Here is a 25,573-nt window from a genome sequence, read left to right as displayed (position 1 = left end):
CTCCTCACCCATGCCTACAAAACCCTCAACAACATCGGACCCAAATACCGCAACGAGAGAGTATTCTTCCACGTACCCAAAAGGAACCTCCGCTCTGCCGACCTCGCCCTGGCAGAGGTCCCCCGCATCCGCAGAAACAGAAGAGGCGGGAGAGCCTTCTCCTACATCGCTGCCAAGACCTGGAACGAGCTCCCTGTGAACATCAGGCACGCCCCGACCCTGCACACGTTCAGAAAAGACCTCAAGACCTGGCTCTTCGACTGATCCGGAGCTGCCCACCCCTCCCTCCCCCCACGCCTTGAGACCCTCGCGGGTGAGTAGCGCGCTTCACCAACCCCTGATTGATGAATTGATTGATTGAATAAAAAGAATAAAAAATAAAAATAAAACTGACATTTGACTGTGTTGTGATTTTAAATTAATCATGCAGATATTATGGAACTTCAGCAAAATCGTGTTGTTATCGGGGATAATATAATGTGACATCACGTTCTGCGAAGAGTCTGGCTCATATGTCACTTGATATCACTTCCTGTGATGTCAATAGGTCAAAGGGTGTCATATGCCACTTCTTCTACAGCTGGCATTTTGATGAATCAATGTTTATCATCAGAGCCTTGGTATTTTCAAGGTGGTACTCAATTTTGGCCGCCAATGCCATAATGTGGGCTGTGCTCCCAGCAACACACCATTGCCTTTTGTCACAGAGTTTATAGCTTGAGATGTGATCATTGTTTTCGGAAATGATAAGTTGCTGCACATTTTGTTTGAGGATTGCAACGTTCAAATTTTTTCTGTCAAATACAAAACTGAGTGTGAACGATTGTTTTCAGCTCGAGCAATAAATCTAAAACCAAGTATGTGGCATTACTGACACTATCAATGACATATGTTGCTCTTGTTGATTCGATAGTGGTTTTGCTATATGCAGCACATATAGGAAAAGATTATTCCAAGGTCATTTGACGGCCATCAAATTATGGACTTTAAGGCTTTAAGACTGTTCAATTACTGCCTATTGCTACTGGTATGTACCTGCACACTTATGCTTCTGAGAAGCCTTTCTTCATTAATTACAAATCAATGTATATGTACAGGGCTAAAGTAGCATAGTGTTTCCAAATGGGTGAATGGAATAGTTTATTACAAATTCATTTTCCCCTGCTCGCGGAACTATCGTAGACCATCACCATCAGCGTCTAATATAGGAGATGGTTGTGAACATCTGCCATTCTGCTCATCGTGACACTCCCATCTTCATTCAAAAGCTCTTCAGCTATCAAATCTATAGTGTCCTTTCAGTGCTTATTGAATAGGGCTCTTGTGTCATAGAAGATGGGCCCCAGCACCACTCCCTGGCGCTTCTGTTGCGCAAGGACTGGGGTGCAACGCTTGTGTTAAGGATGGTGTATTCATCATGTGTACTACAGTTCATAATATGCAGTCACTGCTCATACTCTATCCACACGACCCGTTAGTTTACCGCAGGGGGGTGTTTTTTTGTAGTTCTTCTGATGGCTCCTTATGCCAGCCATGGATTAACACTGAGTACCAATAAAAACATTTTTTTTTAAATCTTCTCTCGACCCCTTCATCCTCTAAACAAAAGGTCTGGGGGGCTCATTTATGAGCCCCTGCGTCACTTTTGCGCCACCGGTGCGTCACTTTTTGTGACGCACCAGTGGCGTAAAACATGCGCCATGATGCGCCATATTTACAAAGTGACGCATCTACCTAGATGCGTCACTTTGTAAACCCCTGCGCTACATTATACCTGCATCAGGTATAATGTATGCAGGGTGGGCGTTCCCACGTAAGTAAGAATCGTAGAAGTGACGCAGTGAAATCTCATAGATTTCACTGCGCCACTTCTAGGGTGCAAATGCGTCGATATCTTGCGCCTGCCTCACAGCAGGCGTAAGACTGACGCAGGCCCTTTCACATGGGGCTTGCCCCATGTGAAAGGACACATTGCTGGAGTTGCGTCACTTTTGTGACACACTCCAGCAATGCGTCACTTTTGCGCCTACAGATACGTCAGAAATACTGACGTATCTGTGACTCCTTGCGACATGATGCGTCATACTGTAAATATGACGCATCATTGGAGTCGCAGGGAGGGCGCAGTGAAAAGTGACGCATCCCTGTTTTCACGCAGTGATGCGTCACTTTTCATAAATGAGGCCCTGGGTTTATTAGCAGTGAAATAATCTCCCTAAACTATGGTGAGAAAACAAGAAGAGATTGCAATAAAAGTATATGGGTGAATCTACTGGTTGTGAAAGGAGTGACCCGAAGGTTTTTTGGGAGGGAAGTGTCTGGGTCGGACCTTGCAAGAAACATGGCCGGATTTTGAGATAGGTCCATATGAAGGGCAATATTTAATTGCTGACTAAAATGAGGCTGCACCATCTCTGGAAGGCATTAATGATGTCTTGTGTACTCAATCGGATTGGCGGCCTGTCACCAATACCGTAATCCATTCCTGATCAGTGATATAGATAATTCTAAAGATTCGGGGCCGCTTGATTTATCAGCCTCTGTCCTTAAGTTAGATATTTCTTTCTACCATGCTCTGTTAATAATTCTGGTATGCTACCTGCAATCAAGAGGAGCTTCTCTTACTTTTTTGTCGAGTAGTTCCATTCATCTAGGTACACAATAAAGGGTCTCAAAATAAGGCGAAAAGCAACAGGCTAATTGCCATGTTGGGCATCGATGGTAAAGTTTATTCCAATCCCTATTAAACCCCTCTCGAAACCCGCATTAGAAAGAACAAATCCTTCATCAGGGATAGGTGGAATTTCGAGTCTATCATAGTAGTTGTGACTGTCTTGTGTCTTTCAATATGACCGCAGTTTTAGAGGTGAATGAAAGATAAGACGCTGTTTACTGTTGTTTTATTGATTTCAGTAATGCATCAGGAAGAGTTACCAGGAAGAGATTGAGTGTTAAGATGCAAGTCCTACAGGTTGATCCCATGTTATTGTCCTTTATTCGAACATTTCATGGACATTCCTGGGTACAAGTGCAAACTGGTAATGGATCGCAGCACACCTGCCAGCTTCACACTGATTTAGGATTTAAACACGGTTGCATCTCGGACCCATCTCGATTAAATATCTACCAGTCAGATCGATTTTCTCAACTTGATAAGATTCATTGATGCCCCCCTAAACTGGGATTTGAAAATCCTTATAATTGTATACACTGAAGACTTGTTTGTGCTATATATGATTCCTATGGGGCCAGAACGTTCATTGACTTCTATGTCTAAGTATTGCAGGGTATTGAGAGGTGTTAAATGAATAAACCCGGTTCTGAGCCTATCAGCATTCGGAAGATAGTGATGATTAATGGAGGTTTAGTATGATATTTTTAGGGAGTTAATGTTTTTTGACTTTCAATCGAGCCATACTGCTGTAATCGTAGTTCCATTGTATATAATCACAGCTATAAGTGTTGATTTAGTAAGGGGTGGTAGTAACTCGCGCAATTCCGTGCAGTGTAATCACATGGATTTATCCAATAACCACAAGATTTTGCAGAATTGCACAAGAAGAGTAATTCTGCATTTAGCAAAATGGACACGAGGTTGCAGTAAGAAATAGAACTAAAAGCAACAGAAATACGAATAATGAGTGTGAGGAGCCACTCACACTTAAAAATGTGCTCTTGTAGTAGGATGCCCCCTCCCCCAAATTATTGAGGATGGAATCTTATTATTATTGGTAATTTCAATGTCTGTCTTTTTAAGGCAGCAGACTCTTTGGCAGCGGCGGTGGGCACTGATCAGAGGAAGGGGACGGGAGAGGGGTACCACGTGGGAGGAAAGGAGGAGGGGGCGGGTGGGGGGAGGACACATGGGGAAGCAGGAATACATTTATTTTTTAAACTTACATTCTCGCCACTTTGTCGCCTCTGTAGCCCTCCCTCGCTCTGCCTTCCTGGAAGCACAACCAGGCGACCAGACAGCCAATCACAACACTGCCTTAGCGTCGCTGTGATTGGTCTGAGCGTCGTGATTTGGCACTCAGACGGTGACTGTGGGCCTGGGCATGTTCTTCATGTAGGTTGTAATGCAGCCTGCATGGAGGACATGCGAAGTGCGCAGGACTGTTTTGGGCGACCCGAGAGGACCGGCCAAGCAGTCATTGCGCACTTTAGGAGGGTGCTACCACTCCTCCCCTGCTTTGCCCCCTAACACAAAGCGGGCGTAAGTAGGAGGAAATAAAATGAGAATAACATAAGTTATTATCATTTTGTTTTCCCTTTGTGTCACTGCAAAAAAGCAGTGGAGCGACACTCCTCACCTTAGCAGAGGAGCCAACACTGCTCTTTGGAGCAAAAAGTTCAGAAATCTTAGAATGAGCAGTGGGCCAATGCTATTACTTCTTTCACGATTCAGTGAAAGGTCTGTGTTGCAGTTTTGTCATGTTGTTACAACATGAAAGATTCCAGAGGAATCGGTGCAGTAGCTATAGTCTGTTACAAGTATGTGTGGCAGATGTCTCTTAAGAATCCACTGTGGTTGAAGAATAAACAGGATGCCTGGAGTGATAAGTAGGATGTGAACGGAATTGGCGGAGTTTCATTCTGTGGAAATCCACTGAACTACATAAACATTCTGTGGCGTTCCACAAAGGGGAAGAGTGCATTCTGCACTGTGCAGTGCATACCCCTCACTGCCCTTACATAAGTATGTAAGGGCACCGAGGCGTATCCACTCCAATGTATATCCCACGGTGCCCTTATATGCTTTTGTAAGGGCACCAAGGGGTATGCAGTGCACTCCAGTGCACTTCACACCCCTCTATGCCCTTACATAAGTATGTAAGGCACGAAAGGGTATCCACTCCAGTGAATACTCCTCGTTGCCCTTACATACTTATTTAAGGGTACCAAGGGGTACAGGCTGCAATACAGTGCAACGCGTACCCCTCAGTGTCCTAACATAAATACGTAAGGGCACTGAGGGGTATGCACTGGAGTGGACACCCCTCAGTGCCCTTACATCCTTATGTAAGGGCACAGAGGGTTATGCCAGCTGGGGTGTGCTGGCCTTTATTTTTCTGTGCATTCCCCAGCATAGATGATCTTGCTGCAGTGCCTGCAGTACGTGATCATCTCTTAGTGTGCTGGCGTTGCAACAGCTCAGGCGACATTTGCTCTCTTGCTGCAACTGATGGTCCAAAGGTTGATATGGAAGGCTCATGTGCATCACTTTCCATCTAAGTCATTGCAAGCTGCTTTGGGTAGATGCATTGCATATGTCACCACATCCATGATGTACCTTTTGAGTAGTTTTTAGTTGTTTCTCTTAAAAATTGTTTTTCTGCAGATGTTGCTTATACCTAACCCCTGGCGGGTAACTCCGCTCCACCAGCGGAGTTTCTGGAGTTTTGCCTACTCCGCGTTCTGTTGCAAATGGGGAGCTTAGGCAAAACTCCGACTCCATGGTGGAGCGGAGTTAGCTGGCTCCTCCACCCTCCCAAAGTAATTATAATGGTTAAAAAAGGCACTTACCTGCTGTGGCTGCCTCCCCCTCGCCATGGCTGCTTTCCTTCCTTGTCCTCACCATCCTTCTTCGTAGTTAACCCCTACGTTGTACGTCTCATGTGTATGCATGCGCACGTGCAAGACGTATATCGTAGGGGTTATCTAAGAAGAAGGACGGTGAGGACGAGGAAGAAGAGCGGTCATAGTGAGGAGGAGGCAGCCATGGCAGGTAAGTGCCTTTTTTTTTAAACATTATAATTAATTTGGGAGGGTGCAGAGCGGAGCGAAGTTCCACGGAGTTGTTTTCCAACTACGTGGAACTTCCCGTAGAGGCACCGCGCCTGCTCTGCCCACCCTTACTAATAACATGTTTCGAAGAGACTTTTTTTCTCTCCAGGGGCATGGTAGGAAATTGCAAAACGGAAGACTCCTTGGTGGCTTGGGATGTCTCTGGCTCCTCCTCCTCCATCTCCTCTTGTCTTTCTTCACCTGAAGTCATATTTACCTGTTAGAATTGGGGGTTTCTTGTTGCCTGTGGCTTACACCCTGTCCAATTAGGGACCCTTCCTTCTAGTCAGGATAAGGGAGTTATACATGCTAGATAACCCCAGCCTTATCCCAAAGGCAATGTGTAAAGTATGTGTACCCCAAAACATAGTAACAGTGAAAACACCACAAATAAACACCACCAGTTTAGAAAAATAAAGTATCTTTACCTAAACCAAACATGATCAAAATGACAAGAATCCAACATACATATATCAATATATCACTTTAAAAAGGTTTCAAGCAATTCTGTCTGTAGAGATCTATAGATACGTGATTTTACACAATGTACCTTCAGATGCGCCAATTCTTTCATATGGCCATACAGCCGCAGAGTAGTAAAGCATCAGAAAACACAGCGATGCATCAGTTCCTGAATCCTCGGGGAAGTGATGCGTCAGTTCTGATGTATACAAGAGAAGTGTTGCATCAAATCCTGACTGTAAGGGGAAGTGATGAGTCGATTTCAAGGCGAGTCTGGTCTATGGGTCGTAAAACTTGCTGCACAGGTGCGATGTGAGGAAATCTGGATGTGCTGGAGGGCAATGCAGCGGCGGCAAAACAGATGCTGTGTCGATTTCGTAAAGCTGCGGTCCCACGATGCGTTGATTCTTTCATCCGCACATCAGGGTCTGCGTAGGAGTCGGTGTGGTATTCTCAAACTTCAGAGGTCGGTGCACTGGACTCAGCATGTGGAGAATTTTTAAGCTGCTGACAGGTGCTGTGTGGATTCTTTGGCTACACGGTGGCGGTGCGTGGAAATACTTCCTGCATGGTGGAGCTGCGTTGGAAAAACAGGCGCTGGAAGGGCGATGCATTGTTTTCAGATTTATTTAGTTCTTTTCAGTTCTTTACAGTAGATATAGCCTCCAAGGGCCAAGACTTTGAGTTGGCGCCACAAGGCAGGTCATAACTCCAAGCAATGTGGTTCAAGGATGCTGCAGGTGAAGTATTTGTATTACTGAGATTTCAGAACAGGAGGCAAGCTCTACATCAAGTCGTTGAAGATCTTCTTGACACAGGATACCACAGCAGGGCAAAGGTTTCAGTCCTTTCTTCTACCCACAAACAGAAGCAGCAACTGCAAACCACCCCAACAAAGCAACACACAGTAACGGAGCTGTACTCCTCCTGGCAGCTCTTCAGCTCTTCAGCTCTTTTTCTTGGCAGGGTCCTCTTAGTTCCAAAAGTGATCTAAAGTCCTGGTGTTTTAGGTCCAATACTTACATCCCATTTTCTCTTTGTAGTCTTTGTTTCCAGAGTCTCTGAGCTCAGTAAAACCCGGTTCTGTCCTCCCTGGTCCAGCTTCACAACAGAAGGTGGAGACAGCATTGTGTAGAGCAGGCACAGCTTATTCAGGTGCTAGTGAAAATTTCTGCAACCACTCTAAATGCAGAAAGGTCTATTCAGCCTGGCTATGAGTCACTCAGGAAAGGCAGGACACATCTCAACCCCCCTTATGTCTGTCTAGAATAAATGCACATCCCCAGCTCCTGTAACTCCAAAACCAGACTGTAAATACACAAACAGGCAGAGGTACAATGGATGGTTAAACAAGAAAATACTCACTTTCTAAAAGTGGCGTTTTTAAGCAAACAGTTTAAACACCACCATTTCTAAAAGGTAGATTATTAGATTCTGAGTTCAAAGAGCCTAACCTCCAAATCTCTAGCTGTTCCCAATTGAAAGGTACACTTGTAAAATGTTACAAAACAGCACCAATGATAGCCTATGGGAGAGCAAGTCCACGCAATAGTGAAAAATGAAATGCACAGTATTTCATTATCAAGACATGTAACAGACATCAGTACATGTCCTACCTTTCACATACACTGCACAATGCCCATGGGGGTAACTTGGGCCTACCTTAAAGGTGACTAACATGTAGTAAAAGGGAAGGGTTAGGCCTGGCAAGTGGGTGTACTTGCCAGATCGACATGGCAGTTAAAACTGAAGTGGCAGGTCTGAGTCACAATTGAAAAAGGCTACTTGTGTGGGTGGCACAACCAGTGCTGCAGGCCCACATGTAACATTTGAGTTACAGGCCCTGGCACCCTTGTTGCACTTTATTAGGGACATACCAGTAAATCAGATGTGCCTATCATGGATGACCAATCATAATTACAATTTACACAGGAAGCACTTGCACTTTGATGCTGATCAGCAGTGGCAAAGTGCTCAAAGCCTCTAAGCCAGTAAAAATGAAATTCAAAACACACAGTCAAAAATGCAGGAGGTAGAGGAAAAATTTCAGGGAAAACCACGGCAAGGATGTCAAGTCTAACAGTACCCAACAAAATGTTTTCAAAAAAGCAATAAATGGTCCATGGAACATTAAAAGCTCTTCTTACACCAAAGGGATCCTGAGAAATAAGGTTTGAAGTGTGGGCACTTTCTAAATGGAGGATGAAAATGATGACTTCAACCAATCAGTTGTATTTTGGATCTTTGTAAAAGGTCCTGCATTAGTCCTGTAGTACTCCCATTCTACTCTTGTGGGACAGCAAAAAGTAAAAAGAAAGCAATAGAAAAAAAATGATCCTAATAAACTAACCAGATTAGAAAACATATATGCTTAAACTTGAATAAAAAGAAGTCTTTTACACTAAACATAACCCTACAAATTCAATGGGAAAAAACAAAGTGATGTTATATTTAGGTGATATTGTCAATCATAACATCAGGATGTTATATTTAGGCGATAACGTCAATCATAACGTCAGTTCTAAACCCAAAAAACCTCTGAAATTCACCAGTTAAGTTTGTCGTGTAGTTCCTCTAAACCTATATAGGATCTGTGCGTTTAAACAACATACACTGTAGGATTGGTGTCCGGACTGATTCTAGACACCCCCACCGGGTATGTTAGGCTGTGTACCAGCTAGCTCACAGTGCCACTAGAAACCCCTCTTACCAAGGAGAGAATAGTTCTTGGCAACTATCGAACATGACAACCCTGATCCCTTAGGATCGTGGAAACAGTGCAATACTTTCCTTCAGTCACTCGTGCTCACTTTGCCTCAGAGAGATACACAGAATAAACAGTGGTGGCGTTTTTTAATAAGCATTTATTGAGCCAGCGTTATTCTAATGTAAAATAGTTGTGCTGAAACAACCATTAGACAGTAACAGATATAAATGATTATAAGCACTTAACAGAGTAAAAGGATGGTAGATTTCTACCATTGTGCTAAAACAATAAATACAGGCAAGTATATAAAATAGATGACAGTAGTAAGCGCTTACTCCTACGATGCAACCCTTACTAGATGTACCTCAGTGTACCTCAGTGTACCCAGCATGTATGTAGGTGTAAAGGAAAGAATCCTTCTAGGATAAAGTCAACCCCATTACCTTAAGTGAGAGACTGTGGGACCCCATCTTGGTCTCCCCGCAAGGGATGTCAGTCAGACCACTCCGAGCTGGAGTGTCTGCGTGCAGGAACCTCAGCATCTTGCGTCAGTCTGTCAGTCTGTCGGCATGGAAGTCCTTTTCTCCTCTGGCTACCTCAGCAAGATATGGTGTTTATATACCCAAAGTGGTACCCTCAGGGGTTCTACCTTGGTGTGTCATGTCGGACCTAGGCTGATGGAAGGAATGACCCTTGTACATAGTTATTATGCAGGAGATGGTAGTCTTGCTGAGTTTCCAAGAATCCTCATACATAATGGATGTACCGTAACTAGGTAAAAGGTCAGTCCCAAGAACTGGTATGTAGTGTAATAGTGGGGAAGAATATAGGTGAAAGGTTAGGTGACTACCTGAGCCTATATTCGGGTACCTATATGGAACATAACAAGTTTACTGCTATAGATTGTGTCCCCACCACGCACTGTTGTGACCTCACATATTACATCATTCATGATATGTTCAATTACATTATTGATGACATTATTCTCAAAGGCCAGACCAAGCCAGCTCTGTGTGTCCCTTTTCCCTTCCTGCTTCATCAAAACAATTCCAAAAACAATGTCTGCCTTAAGTTCTCCCTGCCAATAATGTGCACCTGACACACATGTGCGGGCAGCCTCATTAGAATGTCTGGTTTTCATCTGTTCCCGATCAAGTGGACACCAACCGGCTGGTCGCATTCAGCTGTTGCCGCAATACTTGGCCATCCACACAGAAATGTTCACATTCTGTACAAGAAAGGACAAAACAAACTATCACACTAACAGCCAGCTGCAAGCCGAAGGGAACTCATATCTTTTCAGTGAACTTTTCCGACGGGTTTATTTTTTTAAATTTACGGCAACTTTTTAGAAACAGGAAATTGCCATCTCTCCAAGGGATCAATCCGCTCTTTGCTCCAGTACTTGACAAGCAGGCGCTGCAGCAATAATTGAGATCAACATGATAGGGGAAGAATTTCATTTCTTTCTGAACAGCAAAACAACACAAAGGGTCACCGGCTTGGTATAGTTCAAAGACCCATAATTTATATCTTGCCCTGACATACTCTATGCAAGCTTAAGAGGCAGGCAGATGTGTTTCTAGCCTCCAGTGAACGCGTGTCACTCAGGCAGCCAGAAATATGATTTCAGTGTGAGCAAATATGACAAGCTTCGCCGCCTGTCCTGGGTGTTGATAATGTTCAAGTAGACTATAACATATCTGTTAAGCCCGGTGCTTGTGACGTAGGCCGCCCTAGGTGTGGGGGGGTTGGGGGGGGGGTCCAAAGCAGAATGTAATAGTTTATTTTGGTCACTAAAGCTGAAGTTAATGGTAATTTAGTCGCATAATCTCCCTAACCGAAATGTTTAACATTAGAACAATAGTCGCATATAGCATCTTAGGCCTTCATCACGAGGCATCCATCATTTCCCAGGTATTACTGATATCGGGGGCATGTGTAGTTTGGTTGTGGTATATTGTTGGAGAATTACACGTAAATCCCCTTTAAGACCCTACACGATGGGACATAACATCCGGGAACCAATTTGTATAGGCAGACGCGTAATACTGGGCTTAACCGAGATGATTTTTTGTCCCCTGAAAATCAATGCAGAATTACTGGAGGCGGTCACGCTGCAGGCCTCGTATTCAAATGTTGTGAGGAAACCGGTTTCCAAACAAAACAACATTAAGAGACCATCTTAATAAGGGCCTTCGTCTGATAAGTGATTAACAGAAACCCCATTTCACTTTTCAGGGTGAGTGGTGAGAGAAGTGTATGTATGCTTTTGTAAGAGGAGCGACAGACAGACAGATATAGAATAGATACAGACAGATCTACACAGGGATGCAAAGCAATTGAAACGTATACATGCTTCGTAAACACAGGCAAAGGCACAGAGGGAAGCAAACTAACGGAATATACATAGTCAGGATCTGATGGCTGGCAGGGAGCCCCACCGAGGACTGTTCACTGCTGCCATTTCTAGATGGATGAGCTGGTTCTGTGCACTGGATGAGGTGACTCGTTTATGGGGCATTGGAGTAGGGTACCGCTGCAAGTCTTCTGTGCTGCCCTACGCCAATGTAGAAGGGAAGGAATGCCCTGTATTCCTGTCCTTATTCCTTTCCATATTCCTGTCCTTTCCCCCTGCCCTGGCGCATTAATTTGCTGCCTATCGCCAACACAGGCAACCTTGCACCAAGATGCAAGGGTGTCTGCATTGCAAGCAAGATTGTTTTTCCTGCACAAAAACAACCCCACGATCAGTGATTTCCTCTTTCTATTTGTGCTGCACACATAGAAATGGAGCACACAAGGAAAGAGGAAAAAACTAAAAGAAATATAAATATTTCTTCTCGTTACGCTTGCTCTGGGGAGGCGTAAGGCTTTGGTGGTGCCCCAGGTTTACGTGATTAAGAAAATCTGGGGCAGCGTCAAAATCCATGCATGTTGCATGAGAAAGCCCACCACAACGACCATGGAACATCTCCCTGGCACAGGGTAAGACAACGCAGTGACTTGCGTTGCTTTGTCTTACTCCAGAAGCCCTCTAGTTTATAGAAGCATCAGAATACATATTTAGCACTGGGCTGTCTGAATGAAGCCAGGAGATTCCACTATAAAGACCATAGGACGTGGGTAGGACTGGTAGAACATGGAAAGAAATTCTTCCAATGAAAATCTGTGTCTGGGTTTGTTAGGTTTCCATAGATGACCACCGAGCCCCAAAAACGCAGGCGCCCTCTTGCACACACAGGTCGTTTTGTGATATATAATTTTGTGATATACCACATTTATCTGCAGACTTTGGGGAAAGCCGGGTGGATGAAAGTTTGCAGCTCCCTGCAGATTCCAGAACTTTCCATCACAGAAATGTGAGGAAAATGTGGGGGCATATTATCAAGAGCTGCATTAAAAATTATCGCCGGTATAGCGGCAGAAAACTGCCGCTAAAGCGGCGATAATGGGCTTGATAATATGCCTTTGAGAATTCCAATAGAAGTCCATGTTCTGGTGTGAACATGGGCTTCTATTGGAATTCTCCAGGGCATATTATCAAGCCCATTAGTGCCACTTTTGTGGCAGTTTTCTGCCACTAAACCGGCGATAATTTTAACGCCGTCCTTGATAATATGCCCCGTGGTTTTTTAGGAAAGTTTTGAGGTTTGCAAGGGATACTGGGTAGAAAAACATGAAAAGAGCCACACAAGACAGCCCACCCGAGATACTTGTAGGTTTCTAATTTTCAAAAATGTATAGGTTGGTTAGGATTCCCTAGGTGCCGGCCGAGCTAGGGTCCAAAATCTAGAGCAACCTACATTTGAAAAAAAGGTTCTGTTTTTGGTGGAAAAATGTGATGCATACATTTTGCGTTTTGAGCTGTCTCCTGTTGTGGGCACTAGGCCTACTCAGACAAGTGAGGTACCATTTTATCAAAAGGCTTAGCCAGTGCGTTTTTGAAATCATGTGGGGATGCGTTAGCTGAACGCTCACTACGCTTTTCCCACTATGTGGTTCTAGGGGATGTAAATCTACTCCTTGACCAACAAGATACAAAAGAGTCGGTGACTTTCCTTGACCTTCTTCAACTTGCTCACCTTACTCAGTGGGTTTCTTCACCCATGCATCAGGGTGGCCACATTCCCGACCCCATCTGCTCTAATTTCCCATTGGTAGTGGACGATCCTGTGCTGGTCCCTTGGTCGGACCATTTTTTCATCGGTTTTTCCTGGGACACTAGTTGGCCAGTTCAGTCTTCGCGCTCTTTCCGTCCTCCGACTCTTACTAAAATTGATCCTTTGCAATTTAGGATCTCCCTGGGTGCTTCTAGGCCCCCTCGCCTACAAGATCTTACAGGGTGTGTGGTCGGGTTCACGAGGTGGATTGATGATGCAGTGTCCTCTCTTTCGTCGTCCCGCCAATCCAAGCCTACCAGGGAATCTCCCTCTAAACCGTGGTTCCTGCCGGAGCTGACAGCTCGGAAACATGAGTGCAAAGTGTTGGAGAGGGCCTGGCGCTCTAGTGGCTATTGCCCCTTGGCAAAGCTTACGTTGAGATCTAAACAAAAGAGCTACTACGCAGCGATTGCGGTGGCTAAAAGTCAATACTTTACAAGGCGGATTGACCAGGCGAATAATAACTCTAAAGAAATCTTCTCAATAGTAAAAAGCTTTATGTCTCCTATAGCTCTGGTGCGTCCTGCTCTTGTTACAGAGGATTGGTGTAATATACTGGCCAGGTTCTTTCAGGACAAAATTCTGGATATTCAATCTACCTTTCCCACTCACTCTCATATATCTGCCCGAGGTATCTCTGTCTCTCGGTCACCTGAATCTTCTCAAAACTCCTCCTCTATTTTGGTGGTGGATCTCTCTACCTCTCTTAAAATTTTGATGGCCTTAAAATCAGGCTCGGCCACAGATCCCTGCATGGCCAGACTTTTGGCTGCCGTTGCGGACTGTGTTAATCCAGAGGTCAATCCGATTATCAATATGTCACTGCGGGAGGCTTGTGTTCCATCTTCTTGGAAGCAAGCTAAAATTCTTCCCCTTCTCAAGAAACCATCTTTGGACCCCCTCTCCTCAGGAAATTATCATCCCATTTCTTTGCTTCCTAGCCTGGCCAAGGTTTGTGAAAAGGTGGTCACCAATCAGCTCACGGATTTTGTGGAGGCCTCTGGCCTGCTCCATCCGGTGCAATCAGGGTTTCGGGCAGCTTTCAGTACTGAGTCTGCCTTAATGGAGGTATCGGAGGCAATTAGAGAGTGCCTTGATGCCGGGGGGAGGGCTGCGCTGGTTATGCTGGACCTCTCGGCGGCTTTTGCCCCATGCCTTGCTTCTCGATCGACTCCTCGAGATTGGAATCTCTGGGTCGGTATGGGGCTGGGTTAGGTCCTTTTTAGAGGGCCGTTCTCAGCAGGTATGGCTTTCCCCGTGCACCTTGGCATCACAGATAGTGGCTACTGGCGTTCCTCAGGGGTCATCCCTTAGTCCCCTACTTTTTAACATCTAAGTTTCTCCGCTCATCTATGTGTCCGAAACCTTGGGGGCTAAGGTGATGGCCTATGCGGACGATACTCAACTGCTGTTTTCCTGGGGTCGAGACGAGGTCTCTGTCCTCCCTGCGCAACAGTGTCTTTCCTCAGTTTTTCGCTGGCTCGCCCAAGCTCAGCTAAAATGTAACGAGGAGAAATCGGAGATCCTCTTGTATGGCTCCTCCCCGGACGACTTCAGAAGGAAACTATGGCCTCCTGGGTTTCCACTCCCTTGTTCTAAGGGTGACTCTGTCAAGAACCTTGGGATTTGGTTTGGTGAGAACCTGATCTTTTCCTCGCAGGTAAAGAAGTTAACTGGCTCCTGTTTTAGCATTCTCAGGTCTCTGAGGAAGTTTTCTCCTCTTTTGCCCAGAGCTGCAAAGGAAACTGTGGTTCCTGCGCTAATCCTCTCGCGCCTTGACTATGCCAATGCACTGTATGCTGGCATTCCGGGTTACCTGTTGGATAAACTGCAGGTGATCCAAAATGCGGCTGTCCGTCTTCTGCTGGGCCTTTCAAGCAGATGTAGTGTGCGTGCACGCTTGCGATTGTTGCATTGGCTTCCTGTCAAGGCCCGCATAAAATTCAAAATTTTATCCATCGCTCATAAAACCTTGTATGGTTTGGGCCCTACCTATTTACAGAACAGGCGGGCCTTTTATGCCCCGGTACGACAGCTGCGTTCGTCTTCTCAACTTTTGGCAGAGACTCCTTGTTTTAAGCGCTTAAGACCGGGCGGCTGCTCTTTTTCAAGGGTGGCGGCTCAGGCTTGGAATGCTCTGCCATTGACTCTGAGGGGCATTAAAGACCCTGCGATTTTTAAAAAGCATTTGAAAACCCTCCTGTTTTAGTCCTCTTATCTTTGGCTGTGTTATCCTTGTCTGGTTCGCGCCGCGACACTCTTCGGAGTATCTGTGCGCGTTACAGTTGCATATAACATAACATAACATAACATAACTAGTGGGAATGCCAGGTGAATGGAATTTTGGAACTCCCTGCAGATTCCAGAACTTTCCATCACACAAATGTGAGCAAAATTTGATTTTTTAGTCAAAGTTCGAGGATTGCAAGGGATTCTGGGTAAAAAAATGTGGTCAGCACATCTTGGATATCCCCACTTGTCTAGTTTTAAAAAAGTGTACAGGTTGGCTAGGTATCCTGAGGTGTCAGCTTAGCTAGAGGCCAAAATCTAGAGATACCACATGAGAAATAAAGGCTCAGTATTCAGTGGAAAAATATATTACCTCCACGCGGCTTTTTGCCCTATTTATTATCGTGGTCACTAGGCTTACCTACACAATTGAGGTACCATTTTTATCAGAAGACTTGGGGAAATGCTGGGTGGAAGGAAGTTTGTGGCTTCCCTCAGACTTCAAAATTTTCCATAACAGAAATGTGGGAAACATGGATTCTGGGTAGCAGAACCTGGTGAAAGCTACTCAATTCATCCTATCTTGGATTCCCCTACGTGTCGAGTCTAAAAAAAATGTACAGGTTTGATAGTTGTACCTAGGTGCCGGCTGAGCTAGAGCCCAACATCCACAGCTGGGCACATGCCAAAAAAGGGTAATTTTTCAGTGGAAAATGTAATCATTCTATGTTGTGTATGGAGCCGTTTTCCTGTCGGGGTCACTAAGCCTACTCACACAAGTGAGGTACCAATTTTATAAGGAGACTTATGGGAACACTAAGGGCCCGATTCTGATGCGGGTTGGAAAAGCTTCCCGACCAAATCGGTTGGGAAATAGTTTCCGACCCACTCAGATTGGGAGGGTCCGACCGGCGGAGTACGATGCATCCGGATGCTTCCAGATACGATTTGGTTGGACTCCCATTGACTTCCATGAGAGCATATGTTCCTAACCGCATCATAATTGGGCCCTCGATCGGGAAAACACGTTCCCGATCCGATTTGGAAAGAGCAAATGCCGTTAGGAGGCCTTCCTAACCGCATCAGAATCAGGCCCCAGGTGGCAATGCTTTCCTAACCGCATCAGAATCAGGCCCTGAATAGTAGAACAAGTGTTATTCCCATTTGTATTTCTTTGCAATTGCGCCTTCCAAATATAGGAGCGTGTGTAGAAAGAAGTCATTTCTAGAAATGTCCGGTAATTCACATACTATGGTACCCACAAATTCAAAGATATGCAAATAACCACTGCTTCTAAACTCCATATCTTGTGCCCATTTTAAAAATACATAGGTTTCTTTGATACCTATGTTTTACTCTTTATATTTTACCTAATGAATTGCTGTATGCCCGATACACAATGAAAAACCATTACAATGACAACTCAGTTATTGTCTCTGGGTACCATGGCTTCTTAGAAAACCTACAAGCCCTATATACCCATGCACCACAGGGCTCCAGCAGATGTAACAGCATATTTCTTTTGAAAATCTGTTATAGTTAGAAGTTACAGATGAGGATGTAGACACAAATGGTTGTTTTTTAACTCAATTTCAATAATTTGTATTTCAACTGCTACTTTCTATAGTAAAGCCTTGAAGAATCTACACAAATGACCCCTTGCTGAATGTAGAACTGTATCTACTGCTCAGAAATGTATAGTTTTCAGGGATCTACCATTGGTTTGCACCCATTTCTACAACTAACTGAAAGGAGGTTGAAAGAACAAAAATAATAAAAAAGGGCTATGTCTCAGTAAAATACCAAAATTGTGTTGAAAAGCGTGGTTCTCTGATTCAAGTCTGCCTGTTCCTAGAAGTTGGGAAGATGGTACTTCTATTACCACAGACCCTTCATTGATGCCATTTGCAGGAGAAAAAAGCAGATGCTTTGTTCTGCAGCACTTTTTTCCTATTTTTCCCCCCAAAAAACAAAATGCAGCTGTATTTTGGCTAAATTATCAGTCCTCTCCAGGGTAATCCTAAAACCTGGGTACTGTTAGAATCTCCTGGATGTTGGAAAACAAGAACACAAATTTGGCATGGATACCTTATGGGGAAAAAAGTTATGGAACATTAAGAGCAAACTACCCCAAATGGTAAAAAAAGGCTCAGCCCATGGGGGCGGGTAATGGAGGCCCAGCAGTTAACGGGTTAAAGGGCTACTGAAGTGGGTGGTACAGTCAGTGTGGCAGGCCCACTAGTAGCATTGAACTTACTCGCCATAGGCACATGTAGAGCCCTTTACTATGGACTTAGGAAAACATTAACTATGCCAATTATTGATAAGCCAATGTTACCATGTTTAAAGCACAGAGCACATGCACTTTAGCAGTGGCTAGCAGTGGTAAATTGCCCCGAGTCCTAAAGCCAACAAAAACAAATTCAGCAAAAAGGAGAGCAGGAAGGCAAAATGTTTGGGGGGGGGGGCTGCAGACGAGTGCAGACCCTCCGCCATGCGTTTAGGGAAGCCCTTTTTAATTTGTTACTTCTGTAGTTATTCCAGTCAGGATATTTCAGGATATTACCGCTTTGGGGCATTAAGTCTGCTAAAGAAGGCGGAACACTTTAAAATAGCTCAGTATGTACAGAAACAACCAAAAATAAAATTTCACATGGTTTGTTTTAAGAAACAATTTCTCAGCAAGAGGATTGGAGTCAATATAGATGCCATTGAAAAACCTGATTATTAGATGTCCACATAAAAGAATCTAAACAAATAACTTGCATCTCCAGTAAAACTGAGGGAGCCCACCTCCAGAGGAAAATATAGTGAAAAGAATAAATCTCCCACAATGTATCACCTTTTCGATGTCAAAACTGTTTCTCAGTATTGGGAGATTTATTTTCGAATGTGCGCCAGGAAGCTAAGAGCAAATCTAGATAAGAAATAGATTCGAGAGTTTGATTACTGTAACATGAATGCACTCTAAAACATTTGGTACTTTATGCCACAAACATTTTTTTCACATATAGCAAAATTAAAACAAAGCCCATCTCTACTAATATCCACTAGGTAGCTTCACAGGACAAATTCCCAAATGTGATTCCCCCTAGTGTACTAAAAATGATGACTGTTGTAACTGAATGACATCTTGATCTCAAGAAAGAAGAAACACCACCATATGAAATGAAATAATGACCACCAGAGGGCACATGTATCACTAAAGAGCTTAGATTTACAACCCTTAATACTTTATGCTGACAGTACCATTGCCCATCTGCACAGGAAGTGACATCACTAGATTTCCCATCATCCATCTGCACAGGAAATTATATCACTGGCTTCCCACTAAAGCCATCTTTTCCCATTGCTCCTTTGCACAGGAAGTGATATCACTGGTTTCTCACCCAAAGTACCCTGTAGTCCTTCATCCTCCAAGGACCTATTTATTGGCAGCTGCACTGCGGTCTCACAGCAAACCTGCCTCTGGTGTGATGAAGGTGAGCCAAAGGAAAGCCCATCTGCATCCATCTGAGCCTTGACCATGCTGAACGCCAAGAACCCTGGTTCTCCCCTACCCACTGATACCCTATTGCACGCCTCAATGCTCTCATTCCAGACACTGGTCGACCCACTGATGCCATATGGCACCACACAAGATGGAAGGAGCATTCAAGGGTGCCTCATGAAAGTTCTCATGCACTCTCCCACTCTCCCACACCATCACAGACCTACCACCACTGGATCGCTGGCCACAGCTGGAAAAGCAAGTCAGAGGAGGAGTGAGTTTCTGCTTCCTCTGAGCACTTGCCCCAGCACACCTAGGACTTGATGAAAGCCATCAACAACCTCAACAGTGCATCAATACGTAAACCAATATCATGGCTCTCCTCAATCGCAACCCAATGGCAGCAGCCTGACCACAAGCCAGCCAGTACACAGAGAAACTGAGGCTCCTACAAATGGAGAACAAATTTAGACATCACAGATAAAGACATCTTCAAATTAACCCTAAGATCAGCTACTAACCCTAAGATATGCTACCACCAGCATATACGATATACCAAGGACAGACAGCTTTTCCAGATTGCATCAAGGTCTGCACTAACAGCATCAAGGAAATCTTTCCCATCATCAAAGATTTCACTATGCCTCCTGCTGCCTCTAGCAACATCACCCCCTCACAAGGCCTTTGAAACAAGCTCTCGGAATTCTTCTGTAACAAAATCATCTCCACATACAGCAACTTTGACCTTCAATCTGACCCCATCACTGTTGCAATTCAACTTCACATTATTACCCATGAACAAATCCTGATCTCGTGGTGTGCAATCAGCACCATCATAATCGCTGCTACAAAGAAGACCATCCACTTGGGGGCTCCATATGACACTTACTCCCACCATGCTAACATCAAAGGACTCCTACCGATCAGCAAAGCACTAGCACACATCCTCAGCACCTCCATCGGCACACTCTTTAACACCTAGAAGCATGCCACTGTCCTGATCCTGCTCAAGAATCCGCCTGATAACCCAAACACACTTTCCAACTACAGATTCATGTCCCGCCAACTATACCCAGTAAATGTCCTAAGGAAACTAACCAACCAATGCCTCACCGACCACCTCAGCAATAACAAGCTCCTCAACACCAGGCAGTCAAGATTCTAGCTCAACCACAGTGCAGAACTAGCACTTATCATCAGCACAGACAACATCTGCATGGTCCTTGACATTGGAGACACAGCAGCCTCATTCTCCTGGACCTCCCTGCAGCATTTGATATGGTCTCGCGCCCCATCCACATTATGAGCCTGCACGAGATTGGCATTCAATGACCCGATATCAGCTGGATCTGCTCCTTAATGGCTAGAACACAAACTGTAGCCTGGAACTTCGCCCACCCTCTTCAATGGATACATGAATCCTGTGGCCAATGTCATCTATGCACACATCATCAATATCTCTCCATCCAGGACTCAACAGCCAGACTCATCCTCAACCACCCACCTCCCACACAAAACTCACATCACACCACACCTCAGGGAACCACACAGGCTCCCATACACATACGCACTCAATGCAACCTCCTCACAACATTGATTAAAGGCACTGCTCCTCTCAGGGCCCACTTACCTGAACTGTTGCATATCCTTACACTAACCACCCAGACACCCCCACTCAGCAGGATTCTTACTCACACACATCCCACCCATACACAGATCCAGATCAGGAGGACAAGCTTTCTCCTACTTCACTCCTAAAGTGTGGAACAACTTTCACTCCACATCAAAGCCTCTTCCTCTCTTCTTAAATTCTGGAAATAGCTGAAGACCTGACTTTCAATTAACCAAACTACTATAGGCAAGAATAGGCACTCAAACTTGCTCAGTGCCAGGATACCCTTGATGGTGATAGTGTGCTTTATATACACACATAAAATAACATAACATAACAAAGCATAACATGACATGACACAACATAACATAATACCTTTAATTTGCCTTAAGGGTAGAGTCTGGAAATGTTACCAAGGTGCAGCTATAAGAAAGGGACTCCATGAGGTTGATTGCTAAAATCGCAAGATTGTGTTTAGGCTTTTTTGAAAATAATGCTCCATTAAAAAAAAGTAATTCACTGATTGAACATAATAATTTCAGTTCATTTTAATTGTGTGGCAAATGTTTACATTTTTTATTTCTGTTTATTTTTAAATGTTAATATGAGAAAATATATGCATTTATTAATTATATTTTTTACATTAAACTATGTATATATTTCTATATATCTATGTAAAGATATATATATATTTTTAAACAATTACAATTAATCTTATTAACATTATTTCTGATGAGGTGTTATTTATGAGAGGATATACGCGATGCTCGACTTGCTCCAAGGACGATCTGAAGTTTATTCACTCTATAGTAACTTTAGAAATATAGTTGGTGAATAGCAATAGGCTTATGCTTTTTGTGGATTGGTGTTTGTAGCATTTACTTCTAAGTAGCTGTAGGAAAGTGGATTATTAGTAGCTTCATCTAGTATAATACCAGAATCACTAGTAAGTCCAATCAAATTTCAATACATTAACGCTTCCTCAACCCATAGTAGCTTATCAAATGAGCAGTGAGGCTTAATTTAGGAGACAGGCATGAGTAAATCATTTAATATCACAAAAACAGCAAATAAATACAAACCACAACACAATAAAAATTCCACAGCACTTTATGTACATTGAGTATATTTTTATCTTCACAATAACACCAAAACAACAAAATTCCAATGTAGGGAACTGGAGATATTCATTTTTAAAGATGAAATAAAAAATTGTGTATTGTAGCATCAAAAAGCTTAAAGCTCCACTTGCGCTGGACCAGGACAAAGTTAAAGGTTTAGGCCGATCTCGATGGAGTGCGGGTTGGATAACCAGAGGGCTTGGTCCCGGTCAAAAGTTTACCTTCGGACTTGGAGCTTTTCTCTGGACGTCGAGTACTCTGGTTTCTCAGATCTGTTGCTCGATTCGATGACGGTGGCCTGCTGCAGCAAGATGCCTTAGTGAGCATTTGGAAGTCCTCATTGTTGACGGCAAGGAGCACCAGAGCTTCCAGCAGGACTAACTAGCATGGTATGTGTGATCTGTGATTCAATAATGATGACTTGACTCAATGTCGAGCCGGTCTCCTCCTGGAGCTTTTCTGTAAATCTTTGCAAAAAGTTTCCGAACTTTAAGATCTTGTTAGTTTTGAGTTTCCTTGAGAAGAATAAGGGTCCAGTAGCACCAACCAACAGTTCAGAGTCCCTAGAATGCCTCATGGGGGCTAGGACTCCATTTTTCACAATGCATCAGCACAGTCCAGGAAATATCAAGTTGTAACTAGGCAGATGAGGTGATCCTCTCTTTGACTTTTAAGGTGACTTCTTCCAACTCTTTTATACCTGCTGCTGCACAGGGAGTCCGCTCCTTCTCCTTTGAGTCAGGCTTTTGCTTCCCTCATTACCCAAGTAACCTTCAAATGGCAGATTGTCAATTAACTACACTCAAGTCTCACACCCGAGCCAAATTACATGCATTTCAGAAAAGGTATGAAATCAAAGAATATTCGACAGTCTTTCATTTCAATGATTGGACTCCCAGTGCTCCATCAGCAAGGCATCCTGACATTTTTATTCTTGTACAGCACTCTGAAGTAGCCATAAAAGTACACGCAGCACTATATAAAACTTCAAAACTTCATACTGACTAAACAGAAGACCTGTTACTGAGAAGAAAACACTATACAAGCTTTTACTGAGTTCCAAAAATCGGCTTCTAAGTCTTAGAGTTCTCACAGGTGAATTAATTTGTGTTTCTGTGAGAGACAAGGACAGACTCTCACTTGATTATGCATCTTACAGATTAAAGATGGCGCAGGGTTGTGGGTCTCTCTAAAACGTGTGTTATTGCTGACGTTAGCAGAAAAAAGGCACCACATAGACAGTTCTATAATACAAGCACCGAACTGGGCTTAAGAAAATGTAGCTTAGTAATGTTCTCTATTGTCCGGCTAAACAATCATATTGAACCGCCAATTGAATGGACGGCCTTTGACAAAACCAGTGATATGATCAAAATCCCAAGTGGTGTGAAGATATAGTGCCTACTTATCATTATAACTAAAGTGTGGGTTCCATAAACGTTGTGCAGCGAAAGAATTAGACTCCATTAACCTAGGAGTTAGATTAAGTCAAGTAAGGTGTTCTGATGGATAATAACAACAGGGTGTAACTCTCAAAGCAAGGTTTTATAAAAATACAGCTGAGAAGAAGCTCTATTTCACTTTCCAGAGTTATATGAAATGTAATTTATTTTATTACATATATTGAGGAGTTCATTGTGTTGATCAATGTTCACTATATTGACTGTTCTTAAGTACAATTAGCACGATATACCCAAAGAACAAACGTCAATCAATCAATCAGTCCAGTATTTGTACAGCGCAAACTAATCATCCCTAAGGGTTGCAAGGCATTGGGGGCCGTCGGAGAGATTAAGTGAGCTATTACCCAGAGTCAAATGGTGCTGAGCTGAGCTGCTGCTGCGGATCACACCGTGAGCCCCGTGCTATTGAGTCTGCTGCTCTGGCTGCTGCGCCACACCTCTCGCTGCTCTGTCCGCTGCAACACTTCTCCCTCAAGAGCGGATCTTACATCTTAAAATAAACCTATTTGTAGCAAGATAACATTCCACCATTCTGTTGTTCACAACACGCGGGATAAAAATCACCCTGGTGAATAAAATCTGATATTGCGATTCATCAATCAAGAAAAAATGTATGGGAACATGCTAATACAACATATTAAATCCTGCTGCATGGAAAGAAATATCTGATTTGATTTTTGAGCTGCACTTAGGAAGTTTTTCGGCACAATTGAGCATGTGTCACTCTTGTGCATGATTACTTAAAAATACTCTGTTTCGCAGAAAAGCCTCTTTGTGGGGCATATTATCAAGAGCATTCTTATCGACCTATTAGCAAGGCGGCACTAACATGTATCAGCGCATGTTAGCAGCTGATTTTCTAACGCTATGCATCTTAGTGATATCCATCGCTAATGAGATGCAAAGTAGGTGTTCCTTACAATTACTTCATTGAAAAACGTTGCAAACATAACTTCGCTGTATTACCAACTCTGCCCCGGACCCCCGTAGTGATGAGAAAAGGTGCCCTAACCCCCCATTAACGCATGAGCCTAACGCCTGAATAAAACCTGACTTACCATTATTGCCTATGGGAGGTGGATTGTATGGTTAAGTACACACACCCCTATTACCAAGCTTTTCATTAGCGCTGTAAAATCATTGCTGGATTTCACACGCTAATGAGGATTATCGTAGTCTATCACTGGATTGTACTTCGCCTGTTAGCAAAGCATTGCTAATAATATGCCGCTAACACGGCGATGTAATTCAGCGATAGAGGGCGATAACGTAAAACGCGCTGAGCACGTTTTGCGATATTTATCACAGTTTGTAGTTAATATGCCCCTGTGTGTTTTATTTATCTCACTATTGCTGGGTTGGACAGCAGAAGCAAGCAGTAACATTTATGTATGGGTATAGATATTGCACTTTTCGATTGAATTTGGGTGAGATATAAAGGCCAGGTTAGCTTACTAGATATTTCTGAGCTTGGCATGGAGCATTCTGAAGTTGTGTTCTGGCCCCCACTCCTATTTATTTTATTGATGGAGTGGTCAAAGAGATATGTAGTACCCACTGTTAGCTCCAGCTCTTAGTCTTGGTTTTATGTTTAGGAATTTGAAGAGGCCTTCAATCATAACTTCACATGTTTGAGTCATTTTGTAGCAAGAGGTCGCTGGCAATTATTCTGCTACAAACAAGCAAGGTCATGTTTATGAATAGATGCAAGAGGTGGACTCCATCATTTTCAGTAACTAGAGAGATCCTGGATGCATTTTCCTACTTTGACAACATTGCCTAATATCGGAAAGAGTAAATTTAATAGGTCATATTAGTGACGTGTCATATCTCATATCAGATACTGGGCTGGCTACCAGCTTCCAGAGTGATTAGAGCTGTACAAAAGGGGGTGGTGATGGACGGAGCATCAGAACCAATCAAACACTCACACCCAGTCAACAGATCTGGTTTTGATCCATCACCGTTCTTTAGCCCACTCTGCCACCCCAGTTCAGACATGGCCATATGCAAATCAGTCTGACCCTGTGCCTCATGGGAACAGTCCAGCCCGAACTGCCAAGCCATGCCGTCCCTGGAAGGCATGGCTTGGCAGTTCGGGCTGGACTGTTCCCATGAGGCACAGGGTCAGACTGATTTGCATATGGCCATGTCTGAACTGGGGTGGCAGAGTGGGCTAAAAAACGGTGATGGATCAAAACCAGATCTGTTGACTGGGTGTGAGTGTTTGATTGGTTCTGATGCTCTGTCCATCACCACCCCCTTTTGTACCGCTTTGTTTGCCATAAGTTGGCAGGGTATGCTCAGACGTGAGTCCCTTGCTCACTTTGCCACTGGATTCAAGCAAGCCTGGCTGAAGACGGCTGAAATGCCAGAAACCGGTCCTAGGAAGCTTGTTTCTGGTCCCTGGAAGGCATGGCTTGGCAGTTCGGGCTGGACTGTTCCCATGAGGCACAGGGTCAGACTGATTTGCATATGGCCATGTCTGAACTGGGGTGGCAGAGTGGGCTAAAAAACGGTGATGGATCAAAACCAGATC

This window comes from Triturus cristatus, chromosome 7 (genome assembly GCF_964204655.1).
Source record: "Triturus cristatus chromosome 7, aTriCri1.1, whole genome shotgun sequence".
Classification (NCBI taxonomy): Eukaryota; Metazoa; Chordata; class Amphibia; order Caudata; family Salamandridae; genus Triturus; species Triturus cristatus.
Note: the sequence above shows the minus strand (reverse complement) of the source record.